This window comes from Leptinotarsa decemlineata, unplaced genomic scaffold (assembly GCF_025532065.1).
Source record: "Leptinotarsa decemlineata unplaced genomic scaffold, Ldec_3_MD MMD2_tig00000505_RagTag_RagTag, whole genome shotgun sequence".
NCBI lineage: Eukaryota > Metazoa > Arthropoda > Insecta > Coleoptera > Chrysomelidae > Leptinotarsa > Leptinotarsa decemlineata.
Window position 1 is genome coordinate 13,640,333 of NW_027412549.1, and position 21,284 is coordinate 13,661,616.

A 21,284-nucleotide genomic window follows, 5' to 3' on the forward strand; every position below is an offset into this window, starting at 1 on the left:
ACAAATATAGTAGTAGTATCTTTGTTCATATCTTCACAGACGCGCCCACACACTGTTTATATTTGTGTAGCAGATTGTGTCACAGCATTTCGCAGTTCATTGCACTATTCTATTTTCGTTGAGCATTGGTAAATTTTTTGTTGATCGATATTTCGCGATGTTTACTTCAAACGAAAACAGATTTATCTGATTTTATGTGCTATAATGATGTCAGAGAGATGATGGTATAGGCTATTATATCATCTTTCTCAATTTGTTCGTAACTATCAAAGGTGGAGTTCGAAATTGAGTCACCGCGAAATATTTATTATAGATAGAAAAGTATTTGACATTTATAAATATCACTAGCAGATCTGGCCACGCGTTGCTGTGGCTAAGGTTTTTGTTATATTACATTGTAGTAAACTATTTAAGAGGAACGGTAGGAGAACATCAGTCACGGGGACTACTATGCTTTTCTAGAATAAATTTTATCGAAATATTGGAATAACTTGTGTTATAAGAGTACACTTCCGTTCTGCTGTTCACCCAAAGATAATTCCCAAGTTTTGTATATATATATATATATATATATATATATATATATATATATATATATATATATATATATATATATACATATATATTGGGAAGATTATGATGCAGCCCCACAAAATCTACTTGTGTTTGACAGTGTGGAAAAAAGGCTATAAATGAGGAAAACGTTATCAAGTGAATGTTACAAATGAATACTTGAAATTATAAGTACGGAAGAATTAATTACAATTCATCAGAATCAGTATTATGCGTGGTGAAGAATGTTGAAAAGAACTAATTATTGGGTTACATGGCTCGCGGTTTTTCCAAAATCATTCTTCATGGACTGGTGGTCATGAATTTAGAGTCAAAACGTGGCGATCCATTCAACTTCCTAAGATACAGCCATACAAAATTAGGTTCTGTTGAAAAATCAACTATTTCACGAAATTGTTTCTGATAATGAAAATGTGTAACTTTTACACACCTGTCGTATATGTATTCCAACGAACGTTTGGAATACAAACTGAGTAGAAAAAAGTGTTTTCTGTAACATTCAGTGTTCATATAAAATCATTTGTTTCGAAAGAATTTTTCTTTTCTGTGATTCAAAGTTTATATGAAAGTAGCTGTTCCAGAAAGGCTTTTTCTTCCGGATTCGTGTCAGAAAGTTACTTCTTTGCATGATCTACACATCTATGTATACAGTTTCTTCTTTTGAAACTGATTACTTTCTTCCATTCTTTGGAAGTTTCCCACTTTTTTCTGTATCAAGATGGAGTAGTAGAAAACTAAAAACTTTCTTTTCCAAAAATTAAAATATAACCCTTTCAAATTATACATTCAGTGTAAATAATTTTCGCGCAAAAATGGCACGTGAAACGTATTGAAATTTCAATGACCATAGGATATGGTGAAAGGAGACGAAGTTGTGACCAAGTAGTGGATATTTTGAATGAATTGCATCCCAATCGTGAACCCATTCCCACTCGGAAACTCATTCCTAATCAACTGTTTCAAAATGTTGCAGCATTTTCATGAAACTGAAGGTGTCAAAGATCAACCAAATAGTGGAAGACCAGTAAGCACTAAAAATGAAGAAAACTATCTAAACGTCATATCAGATGTAGTGGAGAAACCAATGAATTCGGTACAACAGAAGACTTTGACGGCCACAAAAAGTAAATGGGTCCTATGACGTCTCAACAATAATGCCACGTTATACCCTATTTCACAAACAGAAATTTTATCTCTGAACGATATGTAATATTTTTACGACAGCATATCATTCCAGAGCTTAGACGTCTATTCTCGAATAATAACAATCCCAATTACCTAGGAGAATATATATGGTTTCAACAAAATGAGGCTCCTCCACATTTCAGAAGTGTGGTACGGGCATATCTATAGATGAAAATTTTCTTGATAAATGGATTGGACGTAGAATACCAATTGAATGGCCAGTTAGGTCTCCCGATATGATCCCACTTGACTCTTTTTAATAGAGTCTCATGAAAAATGTAGTCTACAGAAACAGACCGCAAAATATCGAAAAATTGCAAGAAAGAATTTGGCATGAAATTTCAACACCATTTCTCCTCGCATTCCTCCTAGATTTACTACAAAATTGTATTCAGCGAGTTCATTACTATCAGAAGGTGAGTGGTAAACAAGTTGAGCACCTTATTGAATAGAATTTCGAACAAAATATTTCTAGTTTATTTAAACTAGTAATCTCTCTTTTTCTTCTGGCCTAACTTTTGTTTTCATAAAATTTTAAATATCCTGGACATTCAATTGATAAAACATTTTATCGTTTCATGCATTTTCATCAACACTGAATAACCATGCTTTTTTATTTTCTGTGAAAAAATTATAATTTAATTGTAATCATATCCACATACTACACCTTGTGTGACTGTCATAATGAATATATTCATCATCATATATTCATTATATATTCAATGAGTTTGAGAGTAGTAAAAAGTTATTTTCAAAATTCGATATCTTAAAAACGGTTGAATTTGAGAAATGATGTGCGTGCTACATCACTTTTGTTCAGAATTTTAAGCGAAATTGAAATGATGATGATAAAGCAGCTATATTTCTTTAAAACTTTTTTGACTGATCCTGTATACTGAATTTTCATCCAGTGTGATAGATTTTAAAAAACCCTAAAACTTTTGTACCTTAACATTTTTCGCTAGCTATCTCACTTTAAGAAATAATCAACCGTTTTCATACATATCAGCGACCCTGTAAGTTTCAACCAAAATTGAAGCTCTTAAATAACTCCAGCATTATTTCTCTCACAACACATTGTGAACTGACCTTGTGAAAACTATATTTAAAAAAATTATGAAATTCAGAAAGATCAAAAACAAAAAGTTGGAAACTGATGAAAAGAGTGAATAAATTATATCAGCGAAAACAAAATAATTCTTAGAATAAAATATGAATTTGAAAATTATGAAATCAAGAGAAAAAATGTAAAAAATTACAAGAAGACAATGTCATGGTTCTTCATTTCAATAAACCCTCATTCCAAAAGAAATCAAGTCCGGCTAATTGTTACTAACCAAAGCCAATTTTTCACCACACATCTGTCTGTCTGTCTGTTTTTCCGTTAATCAGCTGTCGCCCCCATACGAACGACAACTCTCAGAAATTGAGAAACTTGTGCGAGCTAAGGACTAACGAGGTCATACCTTTTAACGTGTGATTACTACACATACGGATACAATTTGTCAATAACCGTAATATATTGAAAAGAAAGGAAATATCACCTTTTGTAATGTAGCTTACACTATTAAAAAAAAATTAATTTATAAGTTGTAGATCAGCATGTACGTTTTTGTATGCACAGGTTTTGATATGTCAGAAATAAACACTTATCTATGATACCCATTTAAATTTGACGAAAGCTCCATCATTCCTTGTTCAATTTCAGAATACTGTCAAAAGTATAAATGAAAAGTACCTTGATAGAATGTCATTTATTTTTTGGATAATCATGATGTGATTTGTCTAAATAGATATAATCTAGAGAAAATTTAAAGTTTTTCGTGGGAAAAAATAAAGATAGCAAGTGGAAAAAAAAGTTCCATGGTATGCAATAATGAAAAGAATGTGTAATTTACCAGTTTTAATATCAGGAGTGATGTCTTGTATCAGTCATGTTCTTGACTTTTGAGTAGAAATATCTCCAAAAATTGATCAAAATACTTTTGACTTCAAATTCGTGATTTGAGGACAAGACTGTTAGTCGAGTGATTTCATTTTGGGAATTAATGTGGAAAGACTTGAGTTGGTTTCTGCAAAACATTCACATTCAAATGTTTCATAGGCTTATTTATAAGTGATTCAAAGTTCAGTAATGCAAACTTCTGAAGAAAACTCCAACTGGTCAGTAACTTGTGATTATTTTTCATTGTGGGAAAAATGAAATTTTTACATTGTGCTCTGATGGAAAAGTGAAACTGGTCTCATCCTCATTCAAAATCAACTTTTGTTATTCAGTAATGAAAACTATGATCAATTCAATTTGAATTGAAAGGGGTATATTTTTTAGGAGGGGTTAATTTTTTGAGAAAAAAAGGTTTTGGCCTTCTACCTCTCCATCTTGATACAAAAAATGTGAGAATCTTCAAACGAAAGGAATAAAGCAAAACAGTATTTCTTTACAAAGATGTATTGTAGATCATGCAAAAAAGTAACTTTCAGACGTAGAGAAAAATGCCCTCTTAAAATAGCTACTTTCATATAAACATTGAATTACACGAAAGAAAAATACTTTCGAAACAAATAGTTTTATATGAACACTGAATTATACAGAAACACCTCTCTCTGTTCCGTCTGTATTTCAAACATCCATTATGAAATTGAATCAAATATCATTCACAGGATTCCTACAAAATATATTGAATGGAAGGTGAAATTTCAGTTACACAGTTCATTCGCTTATATTTAAATAAATCCCAGCCAAATAAATCTTATTTAAATTGAAAGAGATATATTTTTTGTAGTGAAAATACATCTATCAAAATACATGCTAGAAATCGCAAGTTAGAAAAGAATACTTTTTTTTTTTAATTTTTTGTAGTAGCGTTTGATTAAGAAAGATCTCAGTAACTTGGGTTATTTTTTTCACTATTTCGAGATTTTTTCGTGAACCACCCACAACTGACGATATGTGATTGAAAATCATGGAAACCGTGAGAGACACAAAGTCGATTTATTTCAAATTGCATTTCAAAATTCAGAAAAATCCGATTCGTTTATTGAAAAACAAAAAAAAATCGCCACTTTTCGAATTGTCGTCCATAGATTTTCAGGTTGTCAGATCAAAAGTAATATAGAAAATCACTATTTTATAATTTTCTGTGATCTCTCATTACTCACAAGTTTCATCCCTGTAACTAAAAACTTTTCCATCGACATGAAATCAAATACTTCACACTATGCCGGGTTTTTGATGATCTGGGAAACTGTTCATCACTTTAATTTGAGATTTAAAAAATTTCGAAAAATGTGGTTTTGTGTCTCGCACTATAATATAAAATATTCACATACTGTTCCAATTGTTTCAACTATATACGTGAGATATACATGGAACTTGGCAGTTTCTAGCTGTAGGTTTAATATATGTTCAACATGGGTTCAATGTGGTTCGATCCATGCTAAAAAATTCGATGGATGATCTTTTATTTGGAGTGTGGATTCCCCACTGAATTCACTCATCATCTGCATCTTGCAGGAAAAGACACATTGTCCCTCAGAAGTTAAGACTCAATCCTTACTTCCCTGAAGACTACTTAGTGTTACTGTTCGCATAAAAATAATAGCTGGTTGATGAAGTACATCATGTTAACCAGTTTCATGAATCCCTCCACCAACAATCACTTTGATGAATATTAATGAAGATTATTCTTCCTCTTGAGAATGAAAACGAGTGTTTGTACATTTTCCTACATTTTCAATCAATAATACAGTACTAATATCATACATTTTTGTAGTTCACTATTTTCTCCGAAAAACTATTCTACAAAAATAGTTCTTTATGATGAAATTTTGGAGTCATATGACGATTCATGGTTGACAATATCCCACTCAATATTTACCACTTCCCTGACGTGAAACGTCTCAACTACACTACTACTACTCGTAATAGGAGAAAACTTTGGCCATTACGAAAAATAGTTCAATATCATCTGAATGTATCATCCACGACTCCCTCTCCATGAAGACGTTCAAGACAGATACTGAGCTATTCATTGTAACAGTAGAGGAAACGATATCTCTGGAGAACATCAGCAAGCACTTACGCCCGTACGATGGTTCACCCAAACCAATAGCAGAAAGCTCCAGATATATGGATGTGATATATTGTCGAGTATAGTTGACATACAGAATGGTCATCGAAGTGAGAATGTTGCACATCGAGCATCTGAGAATCTCAATATCGACCAATCAACTGAAATCTCATCCATTTCACATTAGAGCTGCCTTGGTACAGTTTCCAAGCCACACATTTGCGTCGCTTGTCTAACTCACTAAGAGCAAAACACACCATTATCTGCCAACCTTGGAGTGGATTATTCTCCACAAGGAAATGCAGGCCCTGGTAGCAGAGTAATTATTATGTGCCTACCTATCGCGGACCGGATCAGGTTTTCAGCGTTTGACAAAATTCCACTCTTACCAGCTGACCTGATATATCAATCACCAAATGAAGTAATCGGTTGCGTTGAGGAGCTGAATTAGACTAGGTTGAGTTTAAATTGGGGTTAGTCCCAAGAAACATCGCGGATTACAGTGACAGATTGAATTGACCCGCTCACTTTGGATATATCTATCCAGAATACTAGGCCATGACCATGCCACTCTCACCGGATAGAAAAATAGACAGGGATTTCAGGTTGTCATTTTGCGAATATATTGCTGATAGCTTTGAAACTATTGTTGTTGGAGAAACTGGTTGACTATATACGTCACTATACTTGAGTTCAATTGATTCACCTCCTCTAAACTGAAAGGATATATTTTTAAGAGAGATTAATGTTTTGAATTTCCTTCTCATTTCTTTCACCAATCGTCAGTTAACTTTTTCCTCTCCATTTTCAACACATCCTACAAGACTGCTGATTATCGCATCCAATCCAAAATTCCTAGATGTATTTACTAGTTCCCAAACTTCATATATTTGACTCACTTTGTTCGGTATTGTGAAATTTTTTGTCATCCAATTCTGAGAGCTCTGTAAGGAAGAGAAGTTACTGCTCTCCTTTCTTCTTCTTCCTTTTAGCACTATCCATTCGCTACATTACTACATTTTGGTGAGAAGTAAATTGGAATCCGTGTCAAATATATGGTATGACAAATATCACTCAAAATTGTACAAACTGGAAAAACAAAATTTTGACATATCTGTTTTTCAAAAAGCATCATGCATGACCATACTATAGTTCAATAAGAACATCTAATTTGAGGAATGAATCAAGGATATGCTCTCTTGAAAATATTCGAAAAATACGTAGACTTGTTATTGAGAGCAAAATTTCATGTTACAATCAGAAGGACACAATTAAATATAATAGTCCGTATACATAATTTCTAGCCTGCAGATGCCCCACTTGCATCTTGCATCTTGCAAATGAATAGAATGTAATAATCGATATAGATTGAAATCATTTTATGAGAAAGGAAGGAAAAAGACATTATACAACGTGTTGCAATGTCTTTCTAGGATCATCACACTTATTAGTCGAACCCCTCTGCAGCTCATATATGTAAATTTCTATAACATTTCAATATTACATTTAAATAAAAAGATCATCCTTGTACTCGGACGTATGCGGTCTGTGACACTAATTCAAAAGATTATTTAGGTAGACTGTCTACATATTAATCAACAACGCATATAGCCAGTCTAGTATGAGATCTGCAACGTATGGAAACATCTTAACAAGCGGAAAACTTCATTATAGTGGACTAAAAACTCGAAATGAGAAATATGAGAGGGTCTGTTCAAAAAAAAGTCTGAGAGGGTCGTGCATAATTCCAAAACAATTTTGAAAACTAATTTTTCGAATAACGTGAAGTAGCTTAGTTTGAAGTCACGATTGATACTCATTACCTATTTCTTCTTATTCTTTGATATAATTTCTTTTGTTCTTCTACTCACACATCTGAATATTATGGTCTCAAATTATTTTATTATTTTATTCATGTATCTTTTCTTAGATTTTCAATATGTTAACACTATTTTCAAAGATGGTAGTCCAAATTTCTGATATTAGGTAAATAAATACATTGTTTTCTGATTGATTCGGCCGTTACTTGATGAAGATCCATAGTAATTTCACAAACTACACTTAAACGATTTGATCTCCACTAACTTTAGTGGAGTTAGTGGAGATCAAATCGTTTAAGTGTAGTTTGTGAAAATACATTGTTAATACCTATATTATACTAATTTAAAAATCAAACAAACCCAATACGGGAAATGATTGCTTTAGAGTAACTTTACGCAGGAAATCATATCTTCATCCAAAGTTTGGAGTTTAAACCAGCTTCTCATATTCAATGAGAAAAACAACGATATTTTTATCATTATATTCTGTAAAGATATAATTTTCAACTCGATGATTGGTCAAATCTTCGCATTGTAAGAATAAAATGTTATCACACGAAACAATTGAAGCAAGGCAAGGACAACAACATTCAATGGCAATTGAACGTAAAGGAGTCTGACAGGACCTTGTAGTAGATGGAGCGTAATGTTTAGACCCGTGTAGAGGTGACGTCATCGGCCGGGATACGCTCCCGATCGATGTGTTTTCTGCCCCTCCCTGCTTATCCAGACGGCCATGGATTCTGGTATTCTTCTGATTGCGGCGGTGACAAGTCTGCAGAGAGAGATGAGTACTACATGGAAATATATTCTGGTGTTTGAATATTTGATTTCAATAAAATGTAAATATTGAAGTTATGAATGATCATGGAATAGAATTTGTTTACTTATACATTTGTGATCAGGTTAGATTTCTATTTTTTTAATCTGTAGCGATAGTTGAGGTCATGGGGAATATGCTATTGTCCTGTATTTGAGAGATGATTATCAATGCAGTGCATTTTCTTTTGTAATGAAGTGTCTCAGTTTTCTATTATAGGGTATTATTTAGTTGTAATTGGATACGTTTCCTTGCATGTGAGGAAATATTAAATTCTGAGATAATTTCGTTAGTGTAGTATCTGACGGTTTATTCTTTAACATACCGTGTCGTACCCTATTGTCCAGTCATACTGTGATACCAGAATTTAAAAAAAATAATTGGACCAAAAATATTGTAGGGACCGAGTAAGGATGGAATATATTGAATGATTAAACAGAAAAATTGAAATCACGTCACAAATGTATATCTATGACTTGAAAGCTTTTCGCGATATTCACCATTGTTGAAGAACAAGAATACAGTTTAAATGTTTTTTTATATATTGAAACGATATACGAACAGACCGATGAATTGATCATTGTTTTGTTGATTATAGAATTTTCCACAAAAAATTCCTATGCTTCTTTCTTGTAGAGTTAACCCAAAAATGCGATATCCTGAATCAAATAATTTTTGAGAATGGCAAAATTAGATTAAAAAAAAGTACATGAATCAACTTCTGACGGAAACACCAAACTCTTACGAAGGTTCGAAATAGATCAACACCTCAATCTTGCAGATCACTATTATGATATTCATACAGTCATTGTTCACTGTGGTTATGGCGTTGAACATGGTCATTATTACGCCTTGGTCAAAGACGAAACGGACTGGTTTGAGTTTGACGATAGTCGTGTCACGAAGTGTTCTGGCGATGTATTGAATTCATTGAAGCCTCTGGAGATACCTTACTTTTGGTTTTATGAGAGAGCGGATATTGGCAGATCAAGATTTTCAGATGATGTGGTGCCGCAGGTTTTTCCGAGTTTCCTGCAGCTGAAAAAGCAAAAGTTCCACTGGAATCACTGAAGTCGCCTCGGAGCGCCAATTAATTCTTATTGTTGTTTTATAATTCCATGATTTGTATTTTGGAAGTTTTATTAAAATAACGTCAAGTAATTTATTCTAGTAGCAAAAAATGAATGACAGTTCATTTGCGTCTTTCAATCCAAACTATGATGTTAATCAGATGTTGTTCGAACTGGAATTTTGAAATACTTGATTTCAATTAAAATTTTTGGAGATTTATATTCCACTACTCAATTGGTATGAATTGAGATTGAGTGCAGCAACTGCAGAAAGGGGATAAAGCGCATGCGTTGATCATAAATTTTCCCCTTGAAGTGAAAAACTGGATGCAGTCTAGTGAATGAGTTCGAAACTATATGTCAGCGCCAACACCATAAGTAATCTCTATCAAAGTTGGCAAAGTCACTGATCCTTTAATAAATGAGTATCGTTCTTGTTTTTCTTTGGTTTTGTCTATTCTTATGCTTTTAACTCATACCAAGTACTTCCATCTGCTAGTTTCTGTATGAGAACAGTTATTTAACTTTACAATGAAAGTAAACTTTGATCTACTTATATTTGAAACTGATATGTTTGAATTTGATATTCAGACTAATATAGGTCACAAATCTACATCTGGCTCAGGTGATTGAGTATGTTGAAAAAATCAAATTTTCTATCCTAAAATATTCAAATGTAATTCAAACTATGTTCAATTTGCTTTGAACGTACCTGAATATTACTGGAGTTTTTTCCCAACACCAAATCGTTATTTTTAACACCTCGACACGTGAGATTTTCACTAGACAGTTTTACAAAAATACAACACGTGTTTCGCCATACAATGGCTTCTTCGGGCGTGCCTTTTTTATAATGTCAATAATTTTCAAGGTTGGAGATAAACAACTATACACTCAAAAACAGAGATTTTAGTGATATCCAGAGCAGAAATATTTTTGAGGATTATTTTTAGAGTTTTACTTTGCAAACCATATCACGCACTTGCCCCAACTTACCTTACTGCAATCTAAGCAACAGAGTGATAGTGATATTTACCATTTCTTCTAATTTCCCAACTCCTAATTTGATTTAATGGAACATGCATACTGATGAGGAGAAATACATCTTTAGGATTACGGAGACTGGCAACGCAGCCTATCGCCGAGTCGCTTTTGCCGGCGACGCCGTTTCATGTGGCACTCGTGCACCACAAACCCATATAGGGGTTGGCCGAAACTCGGGGGATGATGAAGTGGAGGGTGTTAAATAGCCCACTGAACACATTTATCCCAAGTTCCTGTTGAGGCTATAACATCGAGAGGACTACTCCGGTTTTTATTTGAAACATGAACAAGACTTGCAGTTTGAAAAGGTGTTTTACACTGGTATTCACGTATTTCATTCCAAAGACATGTATTTCTGAAAAAATAATAGGATTGTGTCGGAAGATACGATCGAACTCTCTGACACAGAATCAATAAAACTGTAACACATTTTTTGGTGCACTTTTCACCAATCAAGTGGACGTCATCAGCAGATGATCTGAGCTGTTTAATGAGTCAACCAACGAAAATTTGTTTACTAAAATGCTTGTCGACCTATTGGGACATCCACATCATTGAAAATTTGTTGATATACGTTATGGTTTGAATTGCGTTCTAATTTCCAAATTACAAATGTAAGGAGCAGTATTATATAATTAGACTTGCGAAAGTTATAATATGCGAGTTAGAGTATGAAATCAAAAAAAATTGTTTTGAACCGTTCCAAGCGTTTTCCAGTGTTCGTAGCCTATAAGATTGGGGAAATATTAGAATTAACCGAATTTTTTTTATGCTAATGGGTACCATCAGACTCGAATGAAAACTGAAGAGTTTGAAGGAAATGCCGATAAGGTAAGAGTAACATCGTTTTCGAAAGAATCGAAAGAAATGTGGCCGGAAGGAACAAAATATTTGTGACATGAAACTATTCTGATTTGAGTTGAGAAGTATCATATTGAATACTTCGCTATTTCACCTTATATAAATCTGATCTCTAAATAGTGTAGGATTTTTTGGAATTCATCTCAGATATAACATTTCAAATATTTCTTAGTACCAACGAGGGAAGTCTAATTCCTTCGAATAAAGGAAATCTGAAAATATTGTTTTTATTTAAGCATATTTGCATCATCCTAGTGGTTTTTAGCGAGTAGTATATGTTCATAATTTTGTTATAATATCGATACATTTGAGAAATTTGATAATATTTGGAATATTACAGTTTCTGCCGATAGTGTTGGGAATGTCAAAGTTGTTTTGCTGCATCCAATATTTTGGACATTCGGTCGAACTGTGTTCAATACTCAGTTGTGTTTCACATGTCACACTTTGGCTCTACGGTGTGATTTAACATATAACTGTGCGTGAGATTGGTATGACCTAAGCTTAGCCGATTGATGTTTTCGGTTGTTTGTTTCATCAGGCCTCGGTTTCACACTTTTGGTTGAATCGAATCACTTCTTACTTGATGATGATATTAACGTCTTAGAGAAAGATTTCCTAATGAAATTAGTTGTTGTTTCTCCGTCGGGTCCTAGGTTCACATGAGAGGCAAAGAGGAGGTGTTTTCACCTCATTCAGAAGGGAAAGTTGTATAATCAAACTTGTGCTGCTCACAGTGAAATAGTCGAGCAGATAATCGATGGACTGAGAATGTCATCCAACTCTTATATGTTGAAAAATGAGGTTTGCATTAGTCCATCAGGTTGAAGTCAGAGACATATATCTTTAATTGAAAATAAATTATCATGAAATGAATATATGTTGTATGTGTGATTGATGACTTGTTTACTTTATGGTAATTCATGATCACTTAAATGAAATGAATAAAAACACTTTCGTCTAAATACCACTGGAAAATTTTATTTATACGACCGGTTACATTTATACTTGATAACTGGGATCAAACCCGAAACCGGTCGTATAAATAAAATTTTCCAGTGTTATTTAGACAAAAGTATTTTTATTCTTTTCATTTGAGTGAATAGATGTTGGACCACATCCTGCTAGGGGTAGAACTGTTGGTGTGAAAAGAAAGTATAGATATTTCACCGATCCCCTTTCAAAACTTTGTGTCCTGTCCACCAACAAGTGAATATTTGAGTTGTTTACAGGTGGGAGAATACTCAAACTTTTTCAGTATTCCTGCGTTTGTTTCATTTGTCCAGTAGGGTTGTGTCATAATATCATTATATATAATTGTTGTCAACTGAAACTGGAATGAAAGTTGGTAATTTTGTCTTCGAAAGTTCATTACAACACGATTTCAAAAACCTTATTACCTATGTTATATCAAAATAGTTTTCTCCTCTAGACATGAAGAGCAGATGGTGGTTTTTCATTTTCACAGAAGTTGCAGTGATAATTTGAAATATTTCCATTTTTATTGGCAATGCTCCAACTATCTTATGAAATTTTTTGAATACCCTGACCAGTCACAATCATGATAATGATTACAAATCTTCACAACATTGCTCATGAACCAAATATGTGGCTCATGGGGAATATCGGATGACAGTGGGACGCGCAAGTGGTCTTTCACCCCTTATGATAACCTGGATCTACACTACACAACACAATAGTAAGACCTATGTTAACGTACGGAGCCATTGCATGGGGATCGAAAGTTATACAAGCAACAACCATTCAAGAATTATATCGAATACAGCGATTGGCTTGTTCAAACATCACAGGAGCCATGAGAACAACACCAACGGCGGCAATGGAATCAATTATTGGTTTGAACCCTCTGGACCTGTACGTTAAGGAGGTTGCGTTAATGGCCTTGTTACGATTGCGCACGGCTGGTGTGAGCCTCCAAGTAGAAATGGGTCAATTGAGGCTGAGCCTATGGCAAGAAGCGCTAACTGCACAACCTCTGCTGCAGGCAACCAGTGATGCAATTGAACCCATGTTTGTATTTGAATACAAATGTAACAGAACACTGAGTCAGATGCTACAAATGCAATACGCTTATACAGACCAAAGAGGGCTCAGAATGCAGAGTGTACTTCAGTCCACTAAGCCTAAGGATTGAGTGGAGAATGGGAAAAATACCATCGTGGTTCAAACAGAACTGGCTGGTATCTCAATCGCCACAAAAGAAATGAACAGAAAAAAAAATTCTGGCAAAAACATAACAATTCTACGCTAAACAGTAGGATTTCTGACTGGCCACTGTCTGTTGAGGAAACACCTTCATAATATGGGGCTAGTGGACACACCTATATGCAGGATGTGTGAACAGGATGATGAAACTGTAAGGCATGTCCTATGCGAGTGTCCGGAGTGTCCGAAGTTATCGTCAATAAGAGCGTGTGTGTTCGGCGAGTCTTGGCCTACACCTGCCGATATGAAGGAGATGTATCTCAGTGACCTGTCCATCTTCTTGGGAAGGACAGAATGGACGATGACCTAGGACAACTCTTCGGGAGGATGTACAATGGGTCACATGTGGCCTAAGTGATGTGGGCCTACAATCACCCTCCCTACTCTACAGATACGGTTACAGAACATACACCTTTTTTCCAATACGCGTTTCATTACACTACATGCAGAAAAGAATGGGGAAGAAGAAAAATGCAGCAAAGGTCCATGTATTCGTTTTCATATTATTGTTTCCGGTCACTGAAAGAAAAAACGCGTAACGAGTGTATTTTTAAGTAGAGTCGGAAGTTGTGATGGGATCGCACATTAGAAAATTAGATCTCACTTTCTTTACCGTAATTATTTATTGAATACTCGGATAGATCCAATAAAGAGAAAATAATATGACTTTTTGATACAAACTGCAAACATATAGACTATTAGGGCCACATTCATAACGAATCCTCCTGAGTTTTTCCTTACGAAATGTCGTTCTTGAGTGAAAATATAAAAACCCTTGTAGTGTCTGATGAATGTTTGAAAAACTTCAGTTGTATTGAAATTGAACCCGCAACAGTGACATTCAATAAAGCTGCAAATTTTTCGATACGAACAGAATTCTTCAATTCAACAATTTAACAACTTCGATATTATCTACCGTTACGTTAAACGTTTGCTCCCAAATGAAAATCATTTTTGAATGTCACATTCAATTATAAGTAAGCTCTCTTGAGTATTTTCAGTGACATGTCGGTTATGAGTGAAAATAATAAAATCCTTGTATTGTCCAAAAATTATTAAAGAACCGTATTAAAGTCGATCTTACTTCACTTTTTTACATCTGATATTTTTTGTCAGAGTACGTCGTTCAAATCTACTCGCTGTTGATTATCTTATTCATTATCATATTATATTGCTACATATATGGTCTTACCGACGGTGATCAAGACCAAGCTAGATGCGTTATCATAAGAGATATCCAAATCGTGCCTTGCCAGATAGTTTATGGAAACTGCGACTGTTCAAAAATGAACGTCAGAAAGAAAATATTAGAGTGTACAATTGAGAAACCGGTACTACAGTCTTGCCTCAAATGCCTTAATCAACAGCTACCGCTGATGCTCGATAATTTAACCTTTGCAACAAGCAGTGTCATGTGGTATATGCATAATGGTGCACCAGCACAAGTCAGTGCAGTGGTTTGCTATTATTCACAAACTGTTCACCGAAATCTTGGGATTAGCTGCTGCAGGCCACAAGAATGGCCACCAATGTTTCCAGACCTCAATATCTTCGATTTTTTGAGTTAACATCTTGAGACGCTAGTGTTATCAATACTCAAGAGGATTCAATATTTGCAGCATATGACATAATAAAAATACGACTGGGGTTTTTCAACGACTACAAAACTCCATTAGGTAGAGAGCAGAAGCATGCAACATGCAATTTCATCATGTGTCACTTTCTAATTCGAAAACTGTCATAACGAATTCAATTCAATAAAATTTCTCTATTTTTTCCATAAACTACAACTCACGATTTGATCTTCAAAAAAGTTTGTGGAGATCGAATCGTTAGGTGTAGTTTATGAAATTACTATGGATCTTCATCAAGTAACGGCCGAATCAATCAGAAAATTTCTCCATAATTTCTTGGACTAAACAAGGGTTTTTATATTTCTACATAAAATATATCTATCGTAGAAAATATCTTGAGAAAGACTGTTTCATTCCAAATTGAATGACGGGTTTCAAAATGAATTTCATTTGAGAAAAATCCAAAGACATATCATTTTTTCTTCAATTCTATTTCCACGCCACTGTTGAAGTTGAAAATATTTTTTTACTGAAGAATATGAATTTTTATCAATTGTCACTGCTTACCAAATATAACTGAAATATCTTAAATGGTTTCGAAAATTATAAATAATTTCAATTTTCTTCTTAAAAGTTCAACTTCTGCAAATCCTTCAGTTTTAAGTTATAAATATGACAATTCTCATTCCTCGTCATGTATTCGAATAAAAGAATGCAGTGACCGTTTTCTTGCTTGATACTCACATTATTACTTCTAACACTCCTATATTTAATATTTCATCCACTAATTTGAAAGTAATGCTTGTATCGCTAGCTGACTATTCGGGTATATTTGTCAAAATTTGACACAGTAACTTTCTGAGTCAAAACAGCACTTATGTTCCAGATCGATGAAGGTTTGTATTTCATATCATATCAGAAATACGCGACGGACTGTGGCTGCCCACCATTTAGAGGTTTAATTCAGAACACCTCGAAGTTCACTGCTTAAGAACACTTTCATGCGGAATAAACTTTCTGAGAACGTTTTTCCAAATGAATTTAATCTTCAGCGATTCAAATCCAACGTGAATCGATCAGCAGATTCTGTTTTGAAGTAATATGAATGATTTCTGAAATTCTAGGGATAGACATTGTGTTCCACAGTACTAAATATTCGAAAGCATATATGAGAGAATAGTCCCTTGAATAAATTTGTTATTTTTTTTTTCATTTATTTGCTTGAGCATTTAACGTAAGCCTAAATATTTTCAAATTGCAATTACTTCCGATTCAAATGAGAGTAGTAGAACAAAATGGAGAAATGAATATACGTAATGATGCAGTTCCAGAACTAGTATTTACCACTAGAGTAATAATAATAATCGAAAATAAATAAATTTGAAACAATAACATGCAGCGAAGACGAATTCATGAACATAAATTGGATATTCAAGAATAAAATAATAAATGTATTCAAGTCTGTAGGATTTGATGACGGGTACAGTATGGTATTGAAAACAAAAACAAAAAAGAGTACGTTCTCAATAGGATTAGAAATATTTCCATTAATGACTGACTGGGATATACAAAAATTACGGAATATATAGATCAAGAGAGCTGAACTGATGGATACATTCACAAAAATACATTCACATACAAAACCAGTTGATGAAACGGAAAGGAAAATATAAAGGTTAAAACCATATGATGAAACAATCAAGAAAATAGGAGAAGAGAAACAAATTATGCACAATTTCTACACAGTAAAATGGTTTGGAAAAATAATATGTAAGATGCGACAAAAAATTAGGAATCGATAGATAAAACTATGACTCTTATTCATGGACACTCAGAAGCTTCAGGAGCTCAATCAGATGATCATACATATATTCTGTCTTACTAAACTCTAAATCACAGTTGAAAAATGTGTACTACTATCTTCTTCCATTACCCTCGTACATGTTATACGTCTACTAAATCTTCATAAATCATTTTTATCTTACGAAATCCTGCAGATTGTGTTTTCTTATTTTAGCAGGTGATAATCCTGCGACATCATTCAACTGCCCTGAATAAGCCCAGTCTATAACTCACCTCAAAATTTCCCCAGTTTTGTGCATTGATTTTCGCCGCTTCCACACTACCTTTAGCACCCATTTTCACCAAGCACACTGTATATAGTCTGTAGAACTAAACCGAAGGAGGGTTGAGAAATTTGGCACTACTTTATTTTTTATACTACCTGTAATAATTTTTTGTTCTCAGTTTTAAGGTAAACTATCTACGATAGTTTCAGTTTGGCATTTGATCGCGCCGTTTTGCACGAACTATTTTCAGAAATCTTGTTGGGCAGAAAATTCAATAGACCTGGCCGTAGGTTCGGCTACGACGGCAGTTCAGGTCAGACTGAGGTTAGTGTGCTTGCCGGGAGAGGGCGCGGCAGGTGTACGCATGCGTTAGCTTTTCGCCCACTGTTCGCAGACAGGGGTGAATAGAGACGAGTAATCAAGTTTTCAGGTGGATTTTTTAATTGTCTTGATTTCACGGAGAACCGTTTCATTGATGTTCTTTTGTTCGATGAGTTTTATAGGTTAATGCAGTTTTTCTGTGCGATGAATTGTGTGTTTATGAATGCGATATAATTAAGGAGAGAGAACAGAAAGCTAAATACACTGGTTCAAGATAAGCGGAACCACTACAAGAAATGGTGAAAGATGTACTGATGGTTAAATGAAGGTAAAACTGATTCAGCACAACATTTTCAATTAGAATCACATCAGTTTCACCTTTTCTGAGAAAGTCAACATCATGTTATATTAACTTTGTATTTAACAGCGAAGGGAGAGTGAAACTTTCTGTTGCGGTCTTGAAATTGAAATATAATTTTGCAATTGGTCATGAATCAGCAAATTTCATATGATTCTTTACAATTCTATAATTATAATACATACTCGCAAGGTATTGATATGTATTTGGAGAAGTAAATTCATTACAATTGATCTGACGTTATTTTCAATTTTTTTCAAATCACTATTTTTTCAATTGTTCTTTTGATTACTGTGTGTGAAAGAAAAATATGAAAATATTTTCGAAATAGACCTTTTGGTCAACATTCTAAATATCCTAGTGATGATATCTTCCTGACAGATCACAAACAATCCCATAGGTGAGAACATTTCTGAATGCATAGTGTCGAAATGAAAGTTGATTGTATGAGTTAATGTTTTTTTCAATACTATTCGTGTTCTCTAACCATGAGGCTTCATACAAATATAGTTATTAACTTCTGTCAACTTACAGAGAGAAATAAAATTCTCAGATATAGATTTTTAAATTATCAAGTATTTCAGTGGATTATTTGTTGTAAAGGTTATTTTTTTCAAAAATACTTATCAAAATTATGTGTTTATACTGATAGAAAAATTGTGCATCATAGTATTGTTTCCTCAAGAATCAGTAGCAACAAATTTGTCTCATCGAATATTATAGATGGACAGTCTTACTGAATGGTGGTATTCAGCCTCAAAGATTTAGAACCCCAAACATTCAGGCCCGTATTTGATAATTTGGACTTGAAAATGACATATGAACCGAACTCAACGACAAATGATAATATCTTCTCTGAATTAGGAAAGAGCCAAATGGAAGTGTTTTCGTTTTTCCTCCTTAAAAAATAATTATTGAAATTATAAAAAACGTTTCTACTGCGGCAGTCATCTTCAGTGGCATAGTACTCTTCTTGACGTATCAATTGAACTGAAGCTCTCGTTTATGCCGTGTCATTTATAGTGCCGATTTTTCGCACACTTTCTGTAATGGCGGTTCGCGTGTACTTCTCGGGCGATTTGATTGACTTGGCTTCATTATGGCGCTTTTGAATGCTGTGTCAGATCTTTGGTACATATGTTCTCTCTTCCTTTCTGCTGAAGTTCTCTTGGTATTTATGTCTTTATATGGATTCTAAATTCATTCTTGTTGAATACTTATTCGACGTTGCTAGCCTCTCGGTATTTTCGAATAGGATCTTGTGTTCTGTGTCAGACAGTGCATGTTCAGCGACTGCAAATTTCTTGGTCTGTCCATCTATATTTATCTTACATTACAATGTATATCCATCTGTCAAAAATATGATAGATACTAATGAATGTGATGCACTGTTCGGAAACTTTGGTGTAGTAGTGAACATTACTGGAGTTCAATCCCAACACTAAACCGTTATTTTCAATACTTCGACATGTGTTCCAATCACCAAGTGATCATCTTCAAGAAGAAGATTCAATCACGTGTCGAGGTGTTAAAAATAGCAGTTTGTTGTTGAGATTGAACTCCAGTAATATTCATAGTAACGAATGCACAGATAGTCAAAACAGTACCTGTTTTTTTTTTGGATTTCATACGTTATAGTTGTTTCTAGGCAATGCGGAAAAGTCTCCCACTCCTAATTTTCGAAGGAGACAAAATATTAAGGTTGCATCAGTTGTCATCGAGGAAGAAATACAAACATGGAGAGAAAATTTTTATTATATCACTCCACTATATACCTATAAATGTTTAAAATGTTCACCATTCACTTCCTGGGAAATGAAGTTTGTTATCATATTATTTTTTCACATTATGGAATGTCTCTGAAGTAGGAGCGGCGATTATTCTATCCAAGAGTTATAGTCATAAGTTAAGAATTCCCTGGAAAAATACTAAATGTGTCAAATCAGGTGATCTGGCATGTTTCTTATTTCAAGGGATGACTTCTGTTCATCTACCAGTTTGAATAATTGACAAACCCAAATGAGTTTGAAATACTTGAAAGAGCTCTCTCGGCGGAAGTCATGGCTTACAAAGTAAATTTTGACCGACGTCAATATCTTCTCCTGTTCAAAAGTAAAGTAGGGAATTTTATATACAGGGTGTCCCTGGACTTCCTCTTTTCCTCTCGGGAATGTATAGATGGGGTCAAAATATCACCAGTACTTCATATAACTTTTTTTCCTTAAAGTCTTCGTAACCAAGTTACGGGCCCTCGAAGTTACAAAATGAAAAATGTTTTTCTTTGATAACTTTTCAAGTGAATATTCAAAATCATCCAAATTTTGATAATTGATTAAACAAATGAATTCCGTCGATGAGCTTTCATGCAGGAGTCAGTTGTTTTGCTACAAAGTCAGGAACGGACTACCCCCGATGGTCCACACCCCAAAACTTTGAAATGACAGATATTTTTCAACAAATTAAGGTTACTTGGACAATTTTATGAATAAAAGTACTCGTGTGGAAAGTCGAATAATTATCAAAGCAGAAATAATAATGATAACGTTAATTCAAAAACATTTATCCTAAGATGTCTACCATTATTCGAAAATATTAGTTTTTAATGGATTTAAATCCGGAGACCGCGATGGCCATTAATATGGCCCACCTCTACCAATCCATCTATTGTGGAAAATATGGTTCAGATGGTCACGCACAATCAAACTAAAATGAGGAGGAGCGCCATCATGCATAAACCACATATCTCTTCGGGTTTGCAATGGAACATGTTTCAAAAGTCCATTCAAATCGTTCTGAATGAACTCCAAATAACGTTCTCCATTCAATCGGTCCTGTAGAACGAATGGTCCTATAAGATGGTTTCCTATGATACCAGCCCAAACATTCACGTTGAATTTCCGTTGGTGTTTGGTTTGCAATATCCCATGGGGATTTTCTTCGGCCCATATATGGAGATTATGAGAGTTGATAACTCCATCTCTACTGAAACCTGCTTCATCAGTGAATAAAACTCGATTAATAAAAGTCATATCCTCTCTTTGCCTATCCATGAACCAATTGGCATATTCCAGTCGTGCTGGAAAATCTTTAGATGTCATGGCATGTACCTTCTGGATGTGAAATGGGTGGAGCAGTTGTTCCCTAATTATTCTATGAATAGTGGACTTGGATGTATGGAACTGTTCTGATAGATTTCTGATGCTCATTGAAGGATCATCAGCGACGGCTTCCAAAATATTTTCCTCCAATACAACGGTACGTACAGTCCTAGGAGCGCCCTCACCACCTCGTTT

General features: G+C 34.3%; 1 protein-coding gene across 1 annotated transcript in view; it reads right to left on the minus strand.

Annotated features, from left to right (window-relative positions):
* sif (guanine nucleotide exchange factor still life) overlaps positions 1-17,606 on the minus strand; it is a 653,408-nt gene extending 635,802 nt beyond the window's left edge. Inside the window, 1 exon segment of the mRNA XM_074173996.1 lies at positions 17,320-17,606. The gene's annotated coding sequence lies outside the window, so the exon portion shown is untranslated.
* Positions 17,607-21,284: the final 3,678 nt, after the last annotated feature.